Source organism: Cyanistes caeruleus, chromosome 1 (assembly GCF_971803275.1).
Source record: "Cyanistes caeruleus chromosome 1, bCyaCae1.hap1.1, whole genome shotgun sequence".
NCBI lineage: Eukaryota > Metazoa > Chordata > Aves > Passeriformes > Paridae > Cyanistes > Cyanistes caeruleus.
In genome coordinates, this window is record NC_141701.1 from 86,099,957 (window position 1) to 86,122,652 (window position 22,696).

General features: G+C 37.2%; 1 protein-coding gene across 4 annotated transcripts in view; it reads left to right on the forward strand.

Annotated features, from left to right (window-relative positions):
- Positions 1-22,696, forward strand: part of CDYL (chromodomain Y like) — a 108,669-nt gene that overhangs the window by 11,901 nt on the left and 74,072 nt on the right. For 2 of the 4 annotated variants that reach the window (XM_086900588.1, XM_086900598.1), the window contains exon 1: positions 17,225-17,445. The exons of the other annotated variants lie outside the window; for them this stretch is intronic. The gene's annotated coding sequence lies outside the window, so the exon portion shown is untranslated. Of the gene's footprint in view, positions 1-17,224; positions 17,446-22,696 lie in introns of those variants that run through there. 4 annotated transcript variants of the gene reach the window in all.

The following is a 22,696-nucleotide window of genomic DNA, read 5'->3' on the forward strand; positions in this document are numbered from 1 at the left end:
GGAATTTTACCTTGTGCTTTTCACTAAAGTAATGCTTCCTTTCTGTTAATGTGTCCTTTTTGTCCAGTATTTGAGTTCTACCTTCCCAATGTCTTTTCAATACCTGCCTCTCTCATTTTCAGTCAAACCACCAGAAAATTGTTTTTCCATCCACCTTGTTCAGAAAAGGGCGCTTTCAGTGTGGAATTAGTTGTCTGTTGATTGTGAAATATGGATGTTTTCTAATTTTATGCAAGAATCTGGAACTTGGTTATGTAGTGGAAGAAAGGCCTATGCATTAAAATTGCTATAGCTTTTGTAGAAAGATGGCTAGGCAGGGGTTGTTGAGGTAAAATGGAGGCTATCATCATTAGGACACCTGAGTGCTGTCTCAAAAAATGTAATTCTTTTCTCTGTCACAGTCTAGCACTGAGTGTATCATTCAGAGGCAGAATTTCAGAGATGATTGCTCATCTCCCTGACAAAGTCTGAATCCCTGAGCCAAAGACAAGCAGAATAAATCCTTTTACTTTTTTTGTTGTTTTTTTTTTTTTTTTGTCCCCTCAAGTAAATCTTGTCAGAACATCTTAGAATAAAGTTGAGCAGGCTAATTGGGTCTGATAAAGAGAAGCTATGCTGCAAGTATAAGCTACAGACAGACCTGTCCCCTTTCAAGTTGGTCGTTTTCTGGTTTGGTTTTCATGGGGCTAGCAGCAGAGAGGTATTCAACTTGCATGCAGTGTTTTCTTTTATGTCCTTTGCAGTCAGTGAAGACTTTAGGCCAGAAGGCCCTTTAGACCATTTAAGTGAAATTTCTCTAAAAGGTCATAGACTTCATCCCCTTCCTCTGTAAAAAAATATGGAAAAGCTGATTGGGTTAATTTAGTCAGTTAAGTTAAATATACTTAAACGTGGCCTCCTAAGCAGTAAGGTTTTGTTTCCTTTTTCTACAGTCTTCTGATCCTAATGCAGGATAATACCCAACTTTTCATTCATTATAGGCTTTCCCTTGGGGCTGTAAACTGTGTTAGTAGGTGAATGTTGCTAAGGGATTGTACTGTTGAAGCATAAAGAGTTTAGGCGCAGCACTGAACTACTATGGTGTAAGCTAAGGTTTGTTATCTGAGTGACAATAACTGATCAAGTTATGTTTTAAAATAATTGTTGTATTCTACTTCCTTTATATTAAATCTCAAAAGGTGTTTGGGTGACTCTCTTAATGACTGACTTGGGTAGTCTTTGCTCAGATCACTCAGCTGTTCCTTTTGTTTGAGCCACAACAGCAGCTTGGCCAGGTTTTAAGAGGATTGGAAGATTGATCTGGCATCATTAAAAATCAAACAAAAAACTCTGGCTCAGAAATGTTTGTTTGGTTGAAGCAGTTCCTCAGCCTGTTTCTGTGTGTGGCCATACATGTACTTGCCAGGATGACAAAGCAGGTGTGGAAGGTTATTGGAGCTGTTGAGCTTCTCAGTGATGGCCACAAAAAACCAGCCTCATTGTGCAAGCCCTGAGACAAGGGGAAAAACTTTGTGTATCCTGACAGTGTTTGTGTTGGTTTTTCCCTTAATGTTTCTTTGAATGGTGTGATATTTAACATTTAGGAGACTGTCTATTCCTTGTCCACTTTCAACTGTACTAGGGCTCTTCTCTACAGCTTAAACAAATTTAAGTGCCTTGCTTGCCACCACTGTCTTCTCCAGGAAACCACTCATTCTTCCTCCTTCCTTTGCACCCACACCAATTTCTGTCGCTGGGCGAGGTGAACGCTCATTAAGGAAGGCTGCCTAGCTGAAGGTTGCCCACTGCTTTTACAGAAATAGTTTTCTGGCAGTTTATTGACTGGCCAAGGTTGCAATCCAAGAGGTGCCACTTGAAGGGAGGAAACAGGAATATATGGCATGTTTGAAGAGAGACAGGAGAAAATGGGTTAGATGTGGGAGCATGGTTGCAGGAATGACTCGGCTCTGTTTAAAAAAAAAAAAAAAAGAATCTGTCAAACTACAAGCTTAATTTTCTGCTGGATCAACTCGCTGGACAGACTTGCAGTGCGACCTCACAGCTTCTTGCCCGTGGCTTGAGCTGACTCAGAGCCTTGTCCCCAGACTCCACCTTGAGGTCACGCAGCCCGTTCGGGATGGGCTGGGGAGCAGCGCTCCTGGGGAAAAGGGCTGCAGTGGCTGGTGGGCGAGCACGGTCACAGCAGAATGTCCTGGATGTTTTAGTGGCTGGTGACCCTTCCATTTCTTGTGAAAATGGCAAACTCGTGCTTGCAAGAATTTGGGATTCCAGTTACTTCTCAGTGTTGCAAAACTTGTACAATTCCCTGAATTTTACTTTCATCATAGCAGTTGCAAAGCTTGGTGAAATTTATTACCTTTAGTGTGCTATGCAAGTAATGAAAATCCTTCAGCAGTGTAAGGCTGTATTTTCTTTGTCCACCTTGATTATACTGTAACATGCTCTGAGGCTGTTGTGCAAACCCAGTTTGAAGATGCAGGTGACATACAAGCGTAGTTAAAAAGTATAATTTATTTCTAAGAGTTCTGGTTATTCACTGAGTGGGCAGTGGGCAGGGAGTGGGATGAGACAGGATGTCTCCATGTAGCTGAGCTCGCTTTATGCTGCATTTCATTTAAAATGCTGATATTCATAAAGATTATATTTAGCCCGTCCAATGGAATTAAAGTTCAGAGTATAAGTGCTGTCAATATCTTTTGGGTAGAAAAATTTAGGCTTTAATTACTTTTGGTTTCAGTTTCACGGGCAGGAGGAAATTATTTTCGTTCTGAGTGTGTTTACGTGAAGGTGGGAAAACTGATAAGGAAAGTAAACTGCGTTGCTCTCTAAGTCTGTCCAATATATAAATAAAAAATGGTTAGGAAGGAAAAATATCTATTAATACTAAAGACTGCAAGGCCAGTGCTATGTTATAGAAGTATTTGGGAATAGAGATAGTAATTGAGTGAGAGTTTAGAAAGCAACTGAGTGCTTTAAGTGCCCCAAATACAATGTTCTCAGTTTTTTATATGTGTGTGTGTAAGCCCCTTATTTTGCTTGTATTAAGTAAAAATATTCTCTCAATTATTTAGGTATAGGTAATAATTAACAAATTTATTATTTCTGTATGGTAAATATTATTATAAAGTACTAGACTATGTATTCAGCATTTTAAAGAGAATTTTATTAAAAAGATTTGATATACTTATTACAAGTTCTGCATTTGTATGCAGTTTGAAAACATAAAATAGCTTAAAATATTAGTTATCCAGGGGTGTAGCACACAAAAATTAAAATTGCCTGAATGTACATTCAGATGACTCATTGTTTTAACAGGTGCATGTAGCAATAAGTTTTAAAGCTATACTTAGCTTCTAAACCAGTACAATTTAATAGTATTGCCACCCATTGACATGGGTCCTTCATTTTGTTAAAAAATCCAACCAACAAATTATTAAATAAATAATTTAAAAGTAGAAAGAAAGATTACAGTCAGAAATAAAAATCTATTGATCATTGTATAGAAATTCAGTCCAGTAGATTCAGATTTATTTACTTGCCAACAAAGTATTTAAAACAAACCTGAAAACAAATAGCAAACATTTTAGACTACTTATATGAAAATTACTAAGTCAAATAAACTATCAGTGTGCCAATTTTTATTGAGTGCCACAATTTAGTAAGAGCAGAATCAAATTTTAAAATTGTCCATTATTATTGGTCCTTCCACTCTTCCTCAGTTCTGACATAGTTTTAATTGCTAGCCTGGTCTATACACTGGGTTCTTTACACACAGAGAACAAGGAATAAAACATTCTGGTTCTGATTTTTCGCAATATAAAAGTAAATAAATAAAGTATACATTTAAGGATAGAAAGATACCTCAGGAATTTCTATAAGGTCTACATTTTCATTTTTTAGAAATAAGGCACATTTTTCTTAGATTTATGTGACAGAGTAATCTTCCTCTAAATGTCTAGATGCAGAGAAACTATGCACTGTTATCTCAGAGTGATTACATTAGCTGATGATTATTAACATTTTCTTGGAATTACTAATATGTGCAGATCATTCATCTTATTTTTCTGAGAAAAAGCAATTGTGTTCTCCTCAATTTTACTCTTCTGACAAAAGTGAAATTATATATAAGATCACTTCCATGAAAATAATCAGCACTGATAGTTATCTGATTGCTTATTTCAATGTTCTGCCAATACTGGCTTTGCCAATAATACATAATCACTCTAAAGGAGTGATTTTCTAAAAATAATGTAATACAGATTTTACTGAAAATATGAAGAATACTGTTTTGTCTCAAAGTTATATTACTTTCAAATAAAAGTTACTCAGGTGTTTTTCAATTCCTACAATGAAAAGTCATTAGGGGTAGGCATGAAATTGTCAGTGCAGTAAGGCAGAGGTGAATATTCAAATGTTCAAAGATTCAGAGAAAATGCCATGAACTGGAGTGCTTATTGCCTGTCACAACAAAAAGGCCATTCATAGTGGATTATATAGACATTAATCATAAACCTTCTATCCATGGGGTTAAGAACAGTATGAAAATTCTCTTACCTACTGAGAGCAAAAAACTCCAGTAACCATGTGTGTCTACTAGATAGAAACAGTAATTGTTGAGAGAGAAACACTGAAAAACAGAAACACTGATTTTTTAAAAAACATTATGTGAGTCAGACTACTGTTGTTTACTGGCCAAAATCTGGATGTTTTGTTCTCAATTTACAGTGACTTACAAATAAATATTTCTTTATTCTATAGAAGCAAACAAATTTAAGTTTTTCTTTAGTCCAGGGGAGAAAGGATTTAAAACAAAACAAACTGTTTTTAAAAAACAGTTTAACCTGTTAGGTTAAAACAACTAACTGAAGATATCTAAGGGATTTTGTTTTATATTTTGTTTAGTGTTAGTTTTAATTGTCTAGAAGAGTAAATTAGATAGGATAGACCAGGATTAAATGTAAGTGCTAGACTGGACAGGTTGATGTTGATTGCAAAAACAACTGTAAAAGATTGAAATGAGAACTGCTTAGCAAAAAATTAAAGAAAGCTGGGTCACTGCTTGCCCAAGTATTCATGACAATTTGAACTGATCTATACTTCTTTTTCTGAGGCTGAAAGTTCTCATTGACAAAGATACTCATGTAGGTATAGTAAGCTTTTCTAAAGCTTGCTATTACTTGATGCAGTAATGCGTGGTATTCTGATTTTTGAAATCTATCTCTAATCTTGCTAAGTCAACATGGTCCATATGAATTACATTTCAAACTGGTTGACTGACAGATCATAAAGCAGTAATAGATTAAGGACATTCATGTTGGATTTTATAGAAGTTTTTCCATAGCTGATTCCTTTGAGGATTTGGATAATGATCTGGAGGAAAATAGAATGTAATCTCTGCTAAAATGCATATGTGCAAAAATGGATGGATTTAAGTGTGAGAGATGGTCTGTATTTAGATAATGGGGATAATTTGAACATACATTAATACAGCTAAAGACACCTGTCCTGACAGTAGGACCATACATGCAGAATGGAGGGGTGGTGCTTTGGAAAGGGGTAATTTGGTGATACAATACAGCAGCTAAAATGCACATTGCAATCTCTTGATATGGGTATTGGGGATCTCAAGTGGAGTTAGGTGTGTTGTTACCTTGCTATCTAGATTTTAGTGAGATGTTTATTTGATTATTTGAGCATAGAGTGAAAAACCCCCAAAACCTAGGTGAACTTATAAAGATTCAGAAAAACACGTCAAGGAAAATTGCAAACCTTAAAAACAAATAAGTCAACAAACCCTGGCCTACAGCATGAACCTGGTGAAGCTCACTCAATTATTTAGCAAAGGTGGCTGATGGCCTCTAAGTACTTCCATGGGTACAGAGTAGTCCTTAGGTACACTAGGTTTTGGATGACAAAATGCAGGAGCTCAAAGCTGAACTGAAATGTATTATTCTGGAAATATAATACATTTTAAATTGAAGTCAGGTATCTTTCAGAATAGCTCATTTAAGGATGTTCTAGATACATCAGAAAAAAAAATTAAAAGCAAAAAAAAAAAGCTGTGAATTCTTCCAAAAAGATGTCTTTAGTTCTAGCACAATATGATGAGCGGATGCAGGAATTTTGGAATGAAATTATCCCTTATACAGAAAGGCGGACTAAGTAATTGTTACTTACACAGGTCACCTACAAAATGTGATCTGAAAAGTGTTTTCAGTATCAAAAGCACACTGTGCTCCGTTGTAATGTGCGCCTGTGTTTTTGATGGGAAGGCTGAAAAAAGAGGGGGAAAGGGAAGGTTGGGGATGTAATGAGAGGATATAATAAAGATGGGTTTAAATTTTATTTTATACATAGAGAGGAACTAAGTATGAGATTTGTTAAATCAAAATACATGATCATCCAAGCAACACATACATCTTACACGTAGCATTTCAAAAGATTTTTGCATGCTAATTGTGTGAATTAGCAACCAGCTGGGAACAATACCCTGCTATTTGTTAAAGGAGAGACAATAAAGTTCTTCTAGACAGGAAAGAATCTACATTGTTAACAGATGACCTGAAAGTTCAGCTCATTGAAAAGGCAAATATTTTGACCAGGAGAATAATTCTTCCTGTGGAGCAGTATGAGTTGCCGTGCTAAAGCTGTACAGCTATTTTTAACCATGTCACAGCTATTGAGCTTAGTCTTCAATTTAGTTCATAAACAGTGTAAAAAAGACTAAGTAGGTCTTTCTTTTTGATGAATGTAGAGGTGAATATGTCAGTCCCCCTTTTTTGCAGTTTTTGTTTATTTTGTGCAATTTCTACATCGGTTTTAACAGATTTTTGTCGCTTGTTGTCACTATCTGCCACATTCTGTTTTGTTAAACTCCAGAAATACTATTGCACTGGAGTAACTGTGGGCAAAAGATGAAGTTGCAAGTGAAATGAAGGCTTCTATGGTCAAGGGGGAAAAAAGTGGAGGCTCTGTGTAAAATCCTACATCCTTCCCGATGACACAGAGTTTTTCAAAAGTTTGTTCTTGAACACTTCCATGGTTTAAAAAGTTTTATTCCAGTTTTGTTTTGTGGCAGTTGTACAGCAGAATTTGAGTTCAGTATGTAACTTCTGAGCTTGCCTAGAGTTTTTTTGATGCTTGATTTGAGCATCTAAAATCTTTATAAGAAAGTATTTCATTTTATTTCCTGAATTCTAGGCTTTTCTGTTTTAAATATTGGGGTTTTTTTTTGTTTTTATTATGATAAAGGTCTCTGAATTACTTCAGTAATTCAGTGCTTTCCAACAGTGAAGTTGTTGCCTAAATTATGTCTTCAAGTTAAGGTTCCTTCACAAGAAATGTCTGTAATATGATTAATATCTTATTGAAAAATATGTGTAGGAATGAAGTGCTGTTTTCAAGACCTACACATATTGTAGATTTAAGATACCTCCTTTTTCAGAGACCTTAGACTGGAAAATGATACATTAAGGTAAATATATTTTAACTTAAGAAATGGACAGGCTTATGTATCTATATAGGTAGTTTTTTGTGGCAATCTTTGAATGCTTTTTTGTGATACAACTCTTAAGACTGTACTGTGTATTTGATTCTGTGTGATTTCTTTGGGACATGCTGCAGATTTTATGCTCATTCTGTGTATGTACATCAGTGCTGGGAAGACAACAAGCATCTTGCCTCTTTAATTATGATTCCTTGCAATGTGGAAAACATGTAAGAAAATGTGGCCCAAACAGGAGAAACAGCTGTGAATTACACAGAATGCAAAGTCCTATGAATTTTGTTTATTTTCACTTTTGCAGTTAGTGAGTTTACTCACTGTATCTATCAAGGTGGTGAAAGTGGGTCAGGCCTAATCTTTTCCTTCTTCTTTCCACCACTTTCCCACTCCAGTGCTAATGTTAGTGGGACAATAGAAAGCATGTACGATGTACTAAACTTCGTGGTAACTTAGTGGCAGGCTGAGAATAGACCAGACGACTTTTTTCATGGAAATGAAAAGTATAACCACACACACAAATGTTCCATATGTTAGGACACCTAACATTTGTTAGTATGTTTTCATCATCCACCATAACTTTTTTAATAACTACTTTGACAAAGACCATTTAACTGACCAAAAAAAAAGTGATACAATATAAGTGAAATTATACCGAGTCTCCTCTGTCATACAGTTAATTGGCAATGCATGTGTGTTACCACAAAAAAACCCCAAAAACCATTAAAAAAAATAAACTTCAAATTAAGCCCAGCTTCTACCAAATTATGAGATGATTACTCTTGCTTGCCTGATGAAGACAATATAAATGAAACAAATTTATGTTAGCCCCTTGTTCATATATACGAGATAAATCTAATAAAATTCAAGAACTATGCCTAAGCATATTTTTGTTTTCTTTATTGATTTTGTACCGCATTGTAAAAATACTGTTATTTACATCACAAATTGAAACACCTTAGATTGAGGAAATGCCAGATTAATAGTTGTGTGTGTGTGCTTAATTCTCTTTATATCTAATTTATGCACAGACTGGATCATAGATCTTGTGGTCGGGGAAGAAAACCATTTGCAGTCATAATTGACAGAGAACTAGAAGGTGCACAGCTAATCTACTCTTTTGGATTAATTTAGTGGGAAGGGGTTCTTCCCCTTTGATGCTCCCAGAGGAGAAGAATAAGCCATCAGCAAAAACCTGCCATGCTTCAGTTGTCCTGTTTGTCCTTATTCTCAAGGAGTTGAGATTCACACATATTTCCAGGGCAATGTATACTGATATCCTGCCTTTCCTCATCTCCTCAGTTGGGTATTCCTTCTACCAACATGTGTAGGCAGGATTCCATACAGAGACATCTTAGGAATCCTGCTGAAAAGTCTCCTTCATAACCCAAATTATTTTTTCTTTTTTCCCCTCCTGTTTTGCTTAATAGGGTTAGTTTGAGGCCAGGTTTTCTTCCACAAACAGGTTCGGTTTAAATTTTGGCAGTCCCATGCGTATTACTTTAAACAGCTGTGAAAAAGCATCCTTGGATTGAGACTGCTGAGTTTCACAAGCTGCTGACAGCTTTGGAGGTGGTATAACTTCTAAAGGAGACTGCCATTGTAAAGAAACTTTATATTTGCCATTATTTCACTACCAACTCCCTTATAATGAAATATCTTTAAAGTGGCATGAAAATTACATTAAAGATATAATAACTTTTGAGTAGAAATACCAACATTTTGTATGAGTTGCAAGCATCTAGAGTAAATTTGTTAATTAAAAACTGGAGTTGTCTCTACTTAAAACAAAAATGCAAGTTCTCAATTTTGAAGTTAAGAAAACTTCCTAGAAAATTAAGACTGCCTGTTGTTTCATCATAAGAAAGCAGAGTCAAAGTTTGTTTCTCTTACAGGATTTGTTCTTTACTCTTTGTTTTTCAATAAGTTTCTTAAACTGGATAACATATGAGGCTCTGATGATTTTGTTGATTTTTTTTTTCCCTTTTCATAGTGAGAAAAACTATTGAGTAGGGGGACTGCATCTAAGTAGCATTGCTATATTTCAAACAACTGATGTTGTGATCCAGCTGTATTGGTAAGGAGTTGGGAGTTTTTTCCATACTATCAGACCTGCAATTCATAGTAATGGATTTTATTTTTCTTCTCTACATGGATTCTGGTTAGTGTGCTCAACTTCATGTTCATGGGATCAATTTTGGGGCTTACCAGCTTCCTAGAAGCCGTTGCTCCTTGTCTTTCACCACTTCAACTTAAGAGTACCTGTTTTTAAGAGCGATCTATTTCCTGTCCATATAGCTTCTCTTGATGTCTCTTACCAGGATTACAAAATAGCAGCAACGTGCCTACAATATATATATTTACTTCCTTCTTCAGCAGTAGCTTTGTCAATGGAAGATCAAGTCTACCCCAGAGCATTCATCACTGCCCTCTCTACCTGGGGTTAGTGCCCTCTCTGGTCTGCTGGCTGAGCTGCTCTTGGGAGCTCTCCTTAATCCAATTCAGTCAAATTGAGCCATGTTAGGAAAGATTTGTTATTTAAATTACTTAAGCTGATCTAGCTTATTTTGACTGACATGTTTAGATAGTTCTTATATATGCAGCTCAGCCAGAAGATTTGAGAAGTGGTAACCGTCAGCAGGATGTGATGATAAGCTGGGGCAGTGGGTGGCAAAGAGCAGGTCTTTCCCAGATGTGCTCAAACTGATAGATGTATACTCATCTACAGCCTGAAATTTGGGAACCTGGCTTTTCTTCATGGAGCACTCTGCAGTTTTTTTAGCTGTTAAAAAGGAGAAGTCTGCCTGTGCCAGTTCCTCTCTGAGTGCTCCCATTAGCCACACTTTCACCCAGAACCACCTAGAGCATATTGGCCAAGAGACTTTGATTGTCCACTTTTGAATGACTCCTGCCAGCATTATTTCATAGTTGTACTAAAGTGCAGGTCTCCCTCTGGTGCCTACTTTGTAAAAGCACAAGAATTTATAATTGGGCTGAGCAATTGAAAACCAACTGTATGAAAAGAGAAAGGTCTTTTTGTTGTCCTGGTAATAGCAGTTCTGAGAGCTCTGACAGTAACATTAGACAGTAGACCAATTTTTTCTTGTGGTACATAGTGCTAATCTGCACATACATTCAGAACTCTGTAGTCACTGTCAGCTGCAGCAGTGCTCATCCTCTGCACCTCTTAGAACAGCAAAATCTTCCTTTTGGGAGGTGTGTTTCTTAGTATGTGGCTCTATGGGTAATGGGTATCTGGATGTAGATGCATATATGGAAATAAAACAAGAAAATCTTCATCAGTTTATAGCCTTTTTCACTTTCTTACCCATTCCTTCTATCTGTTCAGTTTTGGAAATTAGTTGACCATACTAACATTGGTATTTCTAATACAACCAAAATTTTCTGCTTTGATGGATTTTAATCTAGTTTAAAACACCCCACTGTTGGAAAGGCTCAGACATTGGTACATTGAGAGGAGCACACCACCACACATCCCCAACAAAATACTACAAACTGACATTATCACTATGGGAGCAATTTTTCATTTACATTGCCTTCTACTTCAGGGCCTCTGCCCCTTTTGGAGAACCACATTGTGCATTATCAGTCCTACCACTCAGGGCTATCTCTGTGTAAATTTTCCTATTTGTATTCCCAAGTACACACAGCACAAATAATTCTCAGAAAGATCCTGGCTATGCCATACATCAAAAGAACTCCATGCCTTTTAGACTTGGTACCTTTTGGTTGTACCTCGCTGACACAGGTACTTTGACAACGCCTGCTATCAGCAGGGGTTTCTCAAACAAACACAAGTGATGTGTATGACTCAGGCCAGCAAGTTGCTATTTTGTGATATAAGCTTGCTCTAAAAATGCCTCAGGCAATTTTTAGGAATACAGTTCTGGAGGAATTCTGGTCAAGATTTCAGACACATGATTTTTTCATCCTTTGTTGTGAACTGACATGTCTAAATCTTTCCCTGGTATGAGGAACAAAGCAAAATAAAGGAACTAGTTTGGAATGCCCATCATGAGCCAGGTCAGGCTGATGCTTAGAAATGATAAGCTGAAGGCAGCCCCCCATCAGGTCACCTGTCTGATACAGTCTTACAGCACAGCCTAATCCTGCATTTGAAGCTTGCCTGGATGTATCTCTGGGGACAGGGTCCAGCACAACAGCCTGCTTGGCTGAGGCTTAGGATACTTAGTTCTAAAGCAGAGGGATGAGGAACCATGTGGAACAGGAGTTCATTGAGGGGAATCCAGTCTTCTTGGGATGTTCATTGCTGTCTATCTGGGAGACAAGCTGGTAGCCCTGGAAAGAAGCCAGGTGGTCTTTTGACTCACTCTTTGGAAATCTGCACAGGATGATGATGATCATCAGGTTCTTTGGGGGCTGGGGTGATGCCAACCTTTAGTCTTCCTGTATTTCTCTACTCCCTTGATGTAAAACTAGTGTTTCTCCTGACTGTTAGGCCATGGTTTTAGCAGTGGGAACGGAGGGAGGAGATGACACTTGATTTTTGGGGATTCTATTCCAGTGCTGCTTCCACTGTGCTGGCTAATATGTTTTTATGGCTGGATGTGAACCAGGTCCAGAAATTCAACTAAAATATAAATACTATCTTTCTCAGCAGAATTAGTTCTATGAATGAGTACAGTATGCATCTGTTCAACCACTGTGCCAGTGTTATTTAAAAACAAAAAAAACAAAACAAAACAAAAAACCACAAAAAAACCCCAACGAAACAAATAAAATCCCTAAAAGGAGGGAAGCAAGGAAGAGCAGGTAGCAGGTCACCCAGTGGGGAATGCTTTTCTGCAAATTGCCATTAAAGGCCTTCTTTCCATTCCCAGTAGAATGAATTCTCACCTTGAGCATTTGGCTGTAACTGGTCCTTGTCTTGTCCTCTTGTCACATGTTTTTTTAAGTTTTTTCATAGAAAACAAAACAAAGTGTTGAAGAAACTCTTTCACAGTTTCCTCATCTGCTTTCAAAAGGAATAAATTGGCCTCAAAATGCTTTGTAATTGTGTTGTTCTCCAAGGCAGGTCAGTGACCTCCTCGAAGAGCAAATCAGAGTACTAGATTACATCCTCACTTAGTACCTCCTTAAATTCTGCCCTTGAGTTTAAACATCCTCTGAAAGAAATACTGTCTGTGTCCCAGTGGTAGCAGATGTACATGGAGAGGTGGCAAAAGATTGCCTGGAAGGCTCTCAATTTTCCAGTGGTATAAATAATTGTTTTCTCCTGGCAGCTCAGACAATTTATAGGGCTTTTGAACCTTACTCTTCCATTTCCTTCCCAAGAAAACTTCATTTCTTCAAGTAATCACTTTTAGAATTTGTTTGTTTATAAGCTTCCAAAGTGTCTTGGAATCAGAGAAACCCTCTCTCGAATACTGTGTTCTTAAAATGCACTCAGTGCTGTGGAGGAATATTGCTTTAAAAAGCTTCATAATAAAATAAAGAAGGCACAAAAGATTGATGGAAGGCACCCGTATCTCTGTCAGTGCCAGATTATGGGAAAGTTTTATGAAATTTAATTGTCCATCTACCTGTTTATACCCATGCTAGATCTTTAAACTGGGAGTCACAGTAAGAATTACACTGCAAGACAAATAATGAAAACCATTCTTTTATTTTGAGACTTCAAATTCACACCTTAATATGGCTGCTAGGAGGGAAGGAGGTGTTCAGAATATATTGCACAACCATAAAGATACCTCAGAATAGCCAAAAGCTTTTCTTGAGAACAAGCAATACTTTTCTGGATGTCAGTACTTAAAGAAGATGATCATTTCAATGCTGTCCAGTTCCACTGTGTAGAAATAGTTCTTGTTTAGCCTGAGAGAAAAAGTAAGTGGTGGTGCATTTCTGTTTCTCAAAATGCCCCTCTTCATAACAGACTTTTTTCAGAACTGCTTAAATCATTTTTAGATGCATCTTGAGCAAATGAGTTTTGTGTAGATTTCAGTGAGATTTGAGTGTTACTTGTAGTCTGAGCCTATCTGCTAGACCAGAATCTTCACTGGAGCTTAGGTATGTATTTGATCCTTGGTGAGTACTGACTGAGCCAGGAACTCGTGTCTCAAACCATTGAGCCGTGGGGCATCAGCCAGGCAACTGCTATGCTCATGATGCTGTAGCCCACTTCTTCATCCACAGTGTTTTTCCAGCTTTTCCATTTGACCATTTTACTCCCACCTTCTGCTCCAAGTCACTTGTTAATCTCTTATTACACACAGTGCTAAAAAGTCACCTGTTTGTCTCTTTGGCGACTGAAAAGAACAGGCAAGGAGACCACCTTCTCTTTTTGAAGCCTTTATTGATCAGCCTGGGTGGGGGCTGGAGGGGTCAAGCTCATCATCAGTGCTCCCTGTGGACAACAAGAAGAAGATGCAAGCAGCTTTGCCCAAAGACAGAGCTGGGGTCTCCAACCTCAGAGCAGTCCTATGGGAGACTTTTCTCATTTTGGCTTGTTGAAAGTCCAGGAGGTGACTGTGAGAGGATCCTATCGCTGTCATGGTGATACAACCAAATGGCTTTGCAAGGTAGCTTGGAGTCCTGTCAGTACTCCAGTGTGCTCTGGTGAGTTGTCCATACAATGGCTTGGTGGCTCTAGGGGTCCACATGTGGTGGTCGTACTTCCTGTTGTCACTCAGACTCCTGGGAGTTGGCATGGTTAGCATACCAGGTGGAGCCATTTGTTGCCATGTGGAAGTATAGGGGAGCAGTGGGGGCAGGGCCCGACTGAACGAGGAACACAGGGTACAGCAACTTGGGACAGGGGTACAGGGTAAGGGGTTTCTATTAATTTACAAACAGTAACTGTCCAACAAGAAACATGGCTAACAATCTTTTAATTATTCTTAACAATGACACTTCTGTTGTACAGTACTTTCTACATGCAACCTTCGTACCCTTTGTGCTATCCTAATCCTCACCTTCTTTTCACTTGTCTTTTCACAGACACTGTTCCCTCTTCTCTCCTGCTTGAATCCTTATTCTCAAACAATATTTCCTTAAGTCCTTATTAAAAAAACATGCCATCTATTCTTCCACCTTTGGAACTGAACACAGCAAGGGATTTGGAGTTGTCTTTAATGCTCTATTTCTGAGTGTACAGTATTGTTCCTTTCTGTTGACCCTCTTGTCCTCTTTACTCTTTTCTTTCTCTTACTGTAGTTTCAATCATTTTGGATCAACGATGTATCTAAGTCCTTACCAGCAGGATTCCAAGTTTTTGTCAGGTGCCAAGCTGAGCATTTTTTTAGATCCCCTCTGGTGTCACAGTACGATCTGGTCTTTCTGAGTTTGTTGCGTTAGTGTTATTGGTAGTCAGCAAAATCTCTCTCAAACTTGCATTGGTGTGATTGAACCACAACTCTAAGTATGAAACTAGGTATTTCAAATTGAATCAGTTCAGAATATAGTAAATGCTGGTGTCTTACTACGGAGCAGGATGTCCATTTCTGTTTTCTAAAAGAGTACAAAGCCAATCTTGCTACTTTATCTTATGTAGAAAATGCATGCTCAAGCACACCGACCATTGTTTATACTGAATATTTATTTTTTCCCAAACAATTCTAAGATATATTCAAAAAATAGTTTGTTTTCTCACATGTGAAATGTACATAATGTTAAGGCCAGAAGAAGTTATAGAGGTGTACATATGTATGTGTTGGATACACTTCATAATAATATGGGAAAGAAGCATATGTTGATTCATGGATCTGAAAATGGTTATCTGAACAAATCCTCATATACTCTGCTTGGGGCTCCTCATGTTCTTCGACATACTTCCCTGTTCGTTTCCTCGGTTTAAATAGCTGTCCCCAGCTGTTGTGCATTAGCAGATCCTCACTGATAGTCTAAAACATTGGCTGAAACTGTTCTTTAAATTTAGAATTTGTTCTGAGTTTAATTTAGGCAATGTTTACTACTATAACTTCTCTTTCTCTGGAGAGAGGCTCAGGCAATGAAGTAGTAACATTTAACAGATAAAGTAACTCTTGTGTAGCTGTAAGAAAACTCAATCTGAGGAATTAAAAAGAATTATTCTTGACAGAATGTTAAAGTAACGATATTATGCTAAATAAGCAAAAAGTATGCAGCTTAATATAAAAATCTGAATATGTGATGATATGATTAGGTATATTTTAAACAAGTATTTAAATTCATTGAAAAACTTAATATATGATACATGCATTAAAGTTTGAACTCTCTATAACTTAGCAAGGTATAGGAAACAGTAGAAAAATATAAAATACTGTGTATTTTTCTGCCATAGAACCTACATCACAGATTCAGTCATGGGCAGGTAAATTTATGTCCCTAATTCTTAGCAGTAGTGGCAAATCTTTTGTAGATGCACACCTTCTTCATTCCAGTTTATTCATCTGTCAGTAGAGTAACTTTCTAAAAGCTAGGAGAACATTTTGCATTTCAGAAATCAATGTCTTATATATTCCTGTCTAAATAAAAGAATAGGTGTGAGTTCAGATATTTTACTTCCAAAATCTTGAAGCATAGATGCAAATCCAAGTTTAGCTCCCTGCTAAGGATCATGTTCTTAAAATGATTTATGATAAAATATTATTATTTAAAGAAAAAATCAATTATTAAGTGCATAACCTATTTTTAGTTAAATAATACTGAAATAAACAATAAGAAATATAAGTTTCATTTGTTGCAGCAAAATTTTAGTTTACATACTCTCAAAAATAAAATATAAACAAAACCCTGAGTTTCCTTAGTTCTTTAAGGATTAAGAATGATGCATTTCCTGACTGAATAAAAAAGCAGTTAAATCTTTTCACACCTTCACATCACACTGTGTTGTCCTGTTCAGAAAAACCTGCCAGCTATGCTTAAAGAATGATATTTATCATTTTGATTATAGAATACCAACCATCAAAAGTGGGCCTTTCCTTAAAATGCAGGATGCAGCTGCTGTTAAAATGTTAGATTTAAGCCAGCAGAAAACCTTGATTGAAACCAGGATTACATCTGTGGTGGTCTTAGATTGTTTGTTTGTGTTGTTGGTTTGTTGTTTTTTTTTTAATTCCAGTGAATCATTCTGCTGCTCCCATGCCCCTCTGAGTTTATCATTCTTATTAAAGCACCTGTCTGGTGGAGGAGGGAAGGGTATACCTGTAAAGAAGAACTGAACAAACTGAATTGTAAAGGATTTGTTCCCAAAATGTAATGAAATAGAAACAAAACTGGATCTTGACTCTTTGGAAGCTGCAGATATGGTTGAAAAGGAGTAAAAAGATTATTGAACTGAACCAGAGAAGCAGTTCTTGCTAAATTGATTTGATTCATTCCCATTGTGTGTGTGTGTCCTGGGGAGTTAAAAGGAGTAGGAAAGAAGGTGGGAGAAAAATTTAGTTAAAGTGAATTTGATTAGTGGCTAGATGAAGAGAAGGATAGAGTGGGAAAAGTAAATTTAAAAGCAGGTTGAGCAAGAGCTAGCTGAACTTTGTTCTAGTCCACTTGCAGTGGAATTCTACTTTATTTTCTCCTTTAAAGCTGGCTTTCTATTTGGTGTGGTTTAATTCATTTTTTATTCTCTGTCTGCAGTTTTTGGGTTATGGGGTGTTTTTTTTCTGATAACCAACGCTAAAAACCCCCACCAAATTCGAACTTAATTGAGAAAGCAGATGTGGAGTTAACTAGTCATCAAAGTGTAGGATGACTCATGAGTCAGGAGACTCTTGGATTGAAAACGTCCTCAATTACAGGGGGCTGGGCCCAGGTATCCAAACAATAGAGGATGGAGCTTATTGGCTTCCCAGGTGCATTTCAGTTGCAGCTCTTAGTCTGAGCTGAATGGGGATTTTTTGAGATTTCTCTTTTGACCCATCCCAAACTCCAGTTTTCTGCCTTGTGTGAGAGGTGCTGGTGAAGCCTTGAGGCACTTCGGCGAGCTGGTGAGTTTTATATAATTTTTAAGAAGCATGTGAGGATGGGGGGGATAAAAATGACGTAGTCCTCCCTCTGAGATCAGATGAACTCCTGTGCTACTACTTAGGGAAGGGTCTGGGACACCCTCGGGGTGGGAACAGTAGAACTGTGTAATACTTTACTTGTCAGGAAACTTCCCTTATAGGAGAAGCATAGAAATTGTGGTGTGGTGTGGTGAAATGACCTTCTTCAAGGCTTTGACTTGATTTGCTGAATCGGTAGGAACATTGAAATACTTAAAAACGTATTTAATATTCTGTGGCTTTAGTTAGTAGGGGGTAGTTGATTGTGGGGAGGAAAAGAGAAGAGGGAAGATAAAACCAGACTGTAAGACGTATTGGGACAGTGGGACAAAATGTTCCAAAGGTATTTGCACAAGAACAGTTGTAATTGATCACTGAGTGCTGCTGTTTCTCACAAGTCATAAAAACTGTGAAATGACGTCAAGGAGAAGGGCGAAATTGCAATTTCAGGGAAGAGCTGTCTTCACTGGCAGCTATATGTGATGCCTGCAAAGGCCATCAAACCCAACAACAAGGTCTCTGAGCTGCACTCAGCTATCCTTTTTAAAGACCTTTTTCTCAGTTTTGGTTTCATCTTTTAGTTACTGTCAAAGTTCTTCGTTTTAAAGTAAAACAAAAATCTTTCTGATGCCTGTTAGGCAGAAAAAAAATTAAATGAAAATAACCCAGTTATTCCTCATACTAACTAGCTTTCCACTGATTAGAGCAATTAAAGTGATTTTTCAGGTGTTGTAATATCCTTATAATTGATACAAATGGTCGGAAAAAGTAATAGTGAAATTATGACGGCCTGTTTTAGTTATTGTTTGTAATTTACCTGCAACATAACAGCTATCTGTAAGCATCTTTAGACCGTCATTCTGTTCCATAAGTCCTAAATGGAACAACTAAAATGAATGCTTTGTTGGCCTAAGTTAACACAGGTGCCACAAAGTGCACTTTCCTTGCACCTGGCTGCTCCTTCCTGCCCCTCTGCATGGCAGAGATTTTGATCAATAGCGATGCAACATGATACTGGAAACAAAGTTAAGTTTAAAATATTTTTTTGTTTGTTGTGACATTTGAAACCTGTATCTGCTTCCCCAACTATTTGTTGTGTAGCTAAAAAACGCCATGCGAATGTTGGGCGTTGGTCTAAAGAGCACAAGTGCCCATACCAAAAGGAAAATTGTATTAGATACCATTGTCTGAGTTATCCTGGTACTTTTAGCATGTACTTATGAAAGTGTGTGTGGGGGTGTGTTTTAATTTAGAAGGCAAGGCTTTTGCCTTGCCACAGGTCTCTGTCATTGGTATCCCAGGTATGTGATTACCTGAATATCACCTTTTGTTAAGGTGTGATTGAATTCCATTGAGAGTGTGAAGTGCTGAGACTGGGTGGAACACCTCACTTTTGGGGTCAGGTAATCTGGATCTTTGTGGTGGCTTTCTGCTCTTAAAAGTGTTGTGTTTTCAGGTCCTCTGCTTTGCCTGTTAGGAAGCTAATTAACCTCAGGGTCCTCATGAAAGCATTTCTATGAAGAGCTAGCTAATAGAATTTCCAACATGTAATTTCTGACAAATGCAATTTGGGGTTTTTTGAAGGCTTTGGGAGAAACCATAGAGGTCAGTTGGAGGCATATTTCTCGGTGGAAGTCAGTTGAAATTAACTTCTTAACAGTATAAATTCTCTCATTTTTTTGGGAATGTTGACATTGGGCTGACTTTTGATCCTTCAAATCTGCATTTTGCCTCTGTGGCACATCATCTTCAGGGTGCTGTTGTTTAAGAACCGTAGTGTATTATTTACCCAAAAGAACTGAGAGCTTCGGCCAAGTTATTTCTCCCAGAATGTGCAGAGAATTTTTTCTGTTTTGTGCTTCCTGGATGGGCATGTGGGGATTATTGCCTTCATAATGTGAGGAAATGCATCATTTTCTGAGGAAGGACTTGTGATTCTCATAAGAGTGGGGGCTTTAGGAGCTCCAGAGAGAGCCCATTATGTCAGCTTTCCTAGGAAAAGGAAGTTAAATTGGTTTTGAATTACATTAAGGTAGAGTGCATTAAGTTGCTTTAAGTATCATGCTGAGATATTACAGCTTGTATCACACAAAAAATAAAAACTGTCTTATGATTGTACTGATCATAGAAAATAAAACTTGCAGAAGAATTGAAATTCCTCATGATAACATTGATTTAATGAAAATAGCTTCACTGATAAGAAACTATTTCATTAGAAGAATTCCTGAAACAGATAGATTTAGTAAGTAGTTGTCTTTATGTTGCCTACACTTTCCAAACTGCCTCTGTAACCCAGACTCTGAAGTGTCGCTGGTCTGAGTGAAACCAAAAATAAGGGCTACTACTCCAAGCAATTGATTGATCTGCTGGTGGCCTTAGCTTTTCCATAAAGCTTCTTTCCCCTGCTGTCAGTGAAGTGTTAATCCCTATCTTTATACTTCTTAAAAATGCCAAGTAGCTTTTGATATAAGAAATGCTCTACTGGACTAACCCAAAAATCCACCTAGGTAGTAATGAGCGGATAAAGAATAATAAGACAGCACAGAGTGAATCTTCCTTTGGCATACCCTTCTCCTCGCTAGGGAGCAGTAATTTAAGAGCTTCCTGAGTTACGGTCTCCACTTAGCGTTTACTAATCTATAATGGATCAGTAGATCCTGAATTTGTCTAGTTGCTCCACTGTGCAATGAGACAATAAATTCTGAAACTTGGCTGTGTTTTTAATAAGGTTTTTTTCCCCCTAAGTATTCCCTGCTTTTTTTTGTTGTTATGGGAAGTATAGGAAACATTTCCCATTTTCTTATTGTCATATCATGCAGCTCTTAACTGAGGAGTCAGTCTGTTTTGTTTTTCCTTCTTTGGAAACGGATAGTTCTTGTTACTTGATATCATCAGAATATTTGATATTCTTTGATATTCTCAAAATACAATGGAAATACTACTGCACATGTGATGTGGATGGTATTTGAGATTATACCATGCAGTTCTTGAGAAATTGAGGTGAGCTTCAAAAATTTCTTTAATTGTATTTTGGGGTTTTCCAAGTTGGAAGAAGGTCTGATCCCCACAGTTCAACATTTTTGTATCTGTGATGAGTGGTTTAAACAAGATGAACCCCATGGCAAACAGGTAGTACAAAAAAGATAGTGCTTTAAGTTTCAGTGAGGAGAAGATGGTGTTAACTAAAATAAGTTTGGACAAAATGTAAGAGAAAAGTACATTCAGAAGGCCACTGATCATCATAAAGATCTGTTTAGAGGCTTTGAGATCTCAAGCTTGTTTCGCCAGAGAATTCAGTTTTACACATAGGGTAGTTAGCTCATCTTGCCATTCCTTGTGAGTGTCAGAAGTTTAAAAAAGAAGCCCCTCAGGGTACCCTCTTTTCTAGTAAGTTAGAGTGTAAAGTTGTCTTTCTGTCCAGTCCCACCAGGATAAAACATAGGCATCTCCATCCTGTAGACAATGTGAATTTTAGATGCTGTCGGCAGAACCTTGATTTCAGTTGTCAGTTTAGCCAAGTCTTGAAGATTTTCACTTTAATTCTGGATGTTACCACTTTCATTCTTCAGAACTAGCTCCAAACTCTTTGATAGAGAGAATCACAGCACTTGAATGTGGAAAGCTGTGAAGGTGTAAGAGAGAACCAGCAAGACTTACGCAGCAATGATTTTGGGATGTAAGGAGGCAGATTGAAACAGTAACTTTATGGCTGGCAGCAGAAGAAAAGCTTAGACTGCTTCTAACACATTACTCAGCAAAAGGGCTGTTGCTCTCAAAATGTTAAGATAAAAACAAGGAAAAGGCAAAATAAATGTGCTTTCTTGTTGGTCTTAGTGTATCTCTTTCATATCCTGTCACAGACAAGTGTACAGGAAAAAAAGCAGCCCATTTTAAGTTCAGGTGCTGGTAGCAGGATGCCTCTAAGGTACATACACACCAATGCATACAAAATCCTTTATAGAAATACCATTTTCCAGACTGGTTGTTTATATATAGTGGAAACCAAAATGAAATCCCACATCCTTCAGTAACTTTATATTTTAGAATTAAAGAGTTGTCAGTTTCACTTCCCTTTTTCCTCCCTTCTGTGAGATGTCAGAGACATGTGGAACTGTAAGAATAATAATTTCTTTCATAAATTGGCATCTGAGTATCTAGATTTAAAAATTTTTAAAAAGCTTGACTTAAATGCTTTTCTAGTTTGGAAGCAGTCATGCATTGTTTTTCTTTGTGAAACAGAATTCTGAATGAGGATTCTACTTTGGGCCTTGAATAATTATTTCTAAATGTGAGATGGCAAATTAAAATGACATTGTGGCTATAGAGCAAAAATAAAACCTTTTACTTAACCCTCCTTGTGTTTATGGCAAAAACTAATGTAAGTTCCTTGCAATTTTTTATTTGTTTTCTGGATTGGAATGGTTTCATTTTTATATATTCTCTGCTGTAGTTGTTAGAAAGCAAGGCTTCTTAAAACATGCAGTAGTCAACATAAGGAATACATAGAAAAAGAAATAAAATCCTAATCCTTTGTTTTGACACCACATTGCACTTGATTACTGTGTAAAGATTCATGTCATGAAACCAAGACTTTGGGTAAAAAAGTTTTTGAAGGCGAGTGACTTTTCAAAATTGATGTCCTCATGTAATTGAAGACATTTTAAAAACGAGGAGTAAGAGATAAACATGCAGGCAAGAAACAGAAAGGTTTTAAATTCATACACTTCCAAGTGCTTTAAAAATGTAATTAATTACTCTTCAAGAATTCTTGATTATGCTTTTAATTATATATGGTACTTATATACAACTTTTAATTATTTTCATGCATATAAACTCAGTATTCAGTCTTTAAAGCGATCTCCAAAAATAATGCATTCCTTCAGGTAACTTCCTCACCTCTAGGGTTTTTTTCAGATTAAGGCATCTGGGGTTAAATTTCCTTTCTGTTCGTGACAAACCCATATAAACCATGCTGCTATGGAACTGCATCAATTTTCACCATAATTCCACATTATATTATTCCAGAAATCTTATCACTTCTGTGTGTCCACTTCCTTTTTTCTCTGCTCTGTCTCACTTGTGTCACATAAGGGGATGATTACACAATAAACCAGCTGAAAGCCAAAACAATTTGGATGTATTGAAGGGTATGGAGATTCATTTACCAGTTTAATATGTAGCATTGCTACTTTTT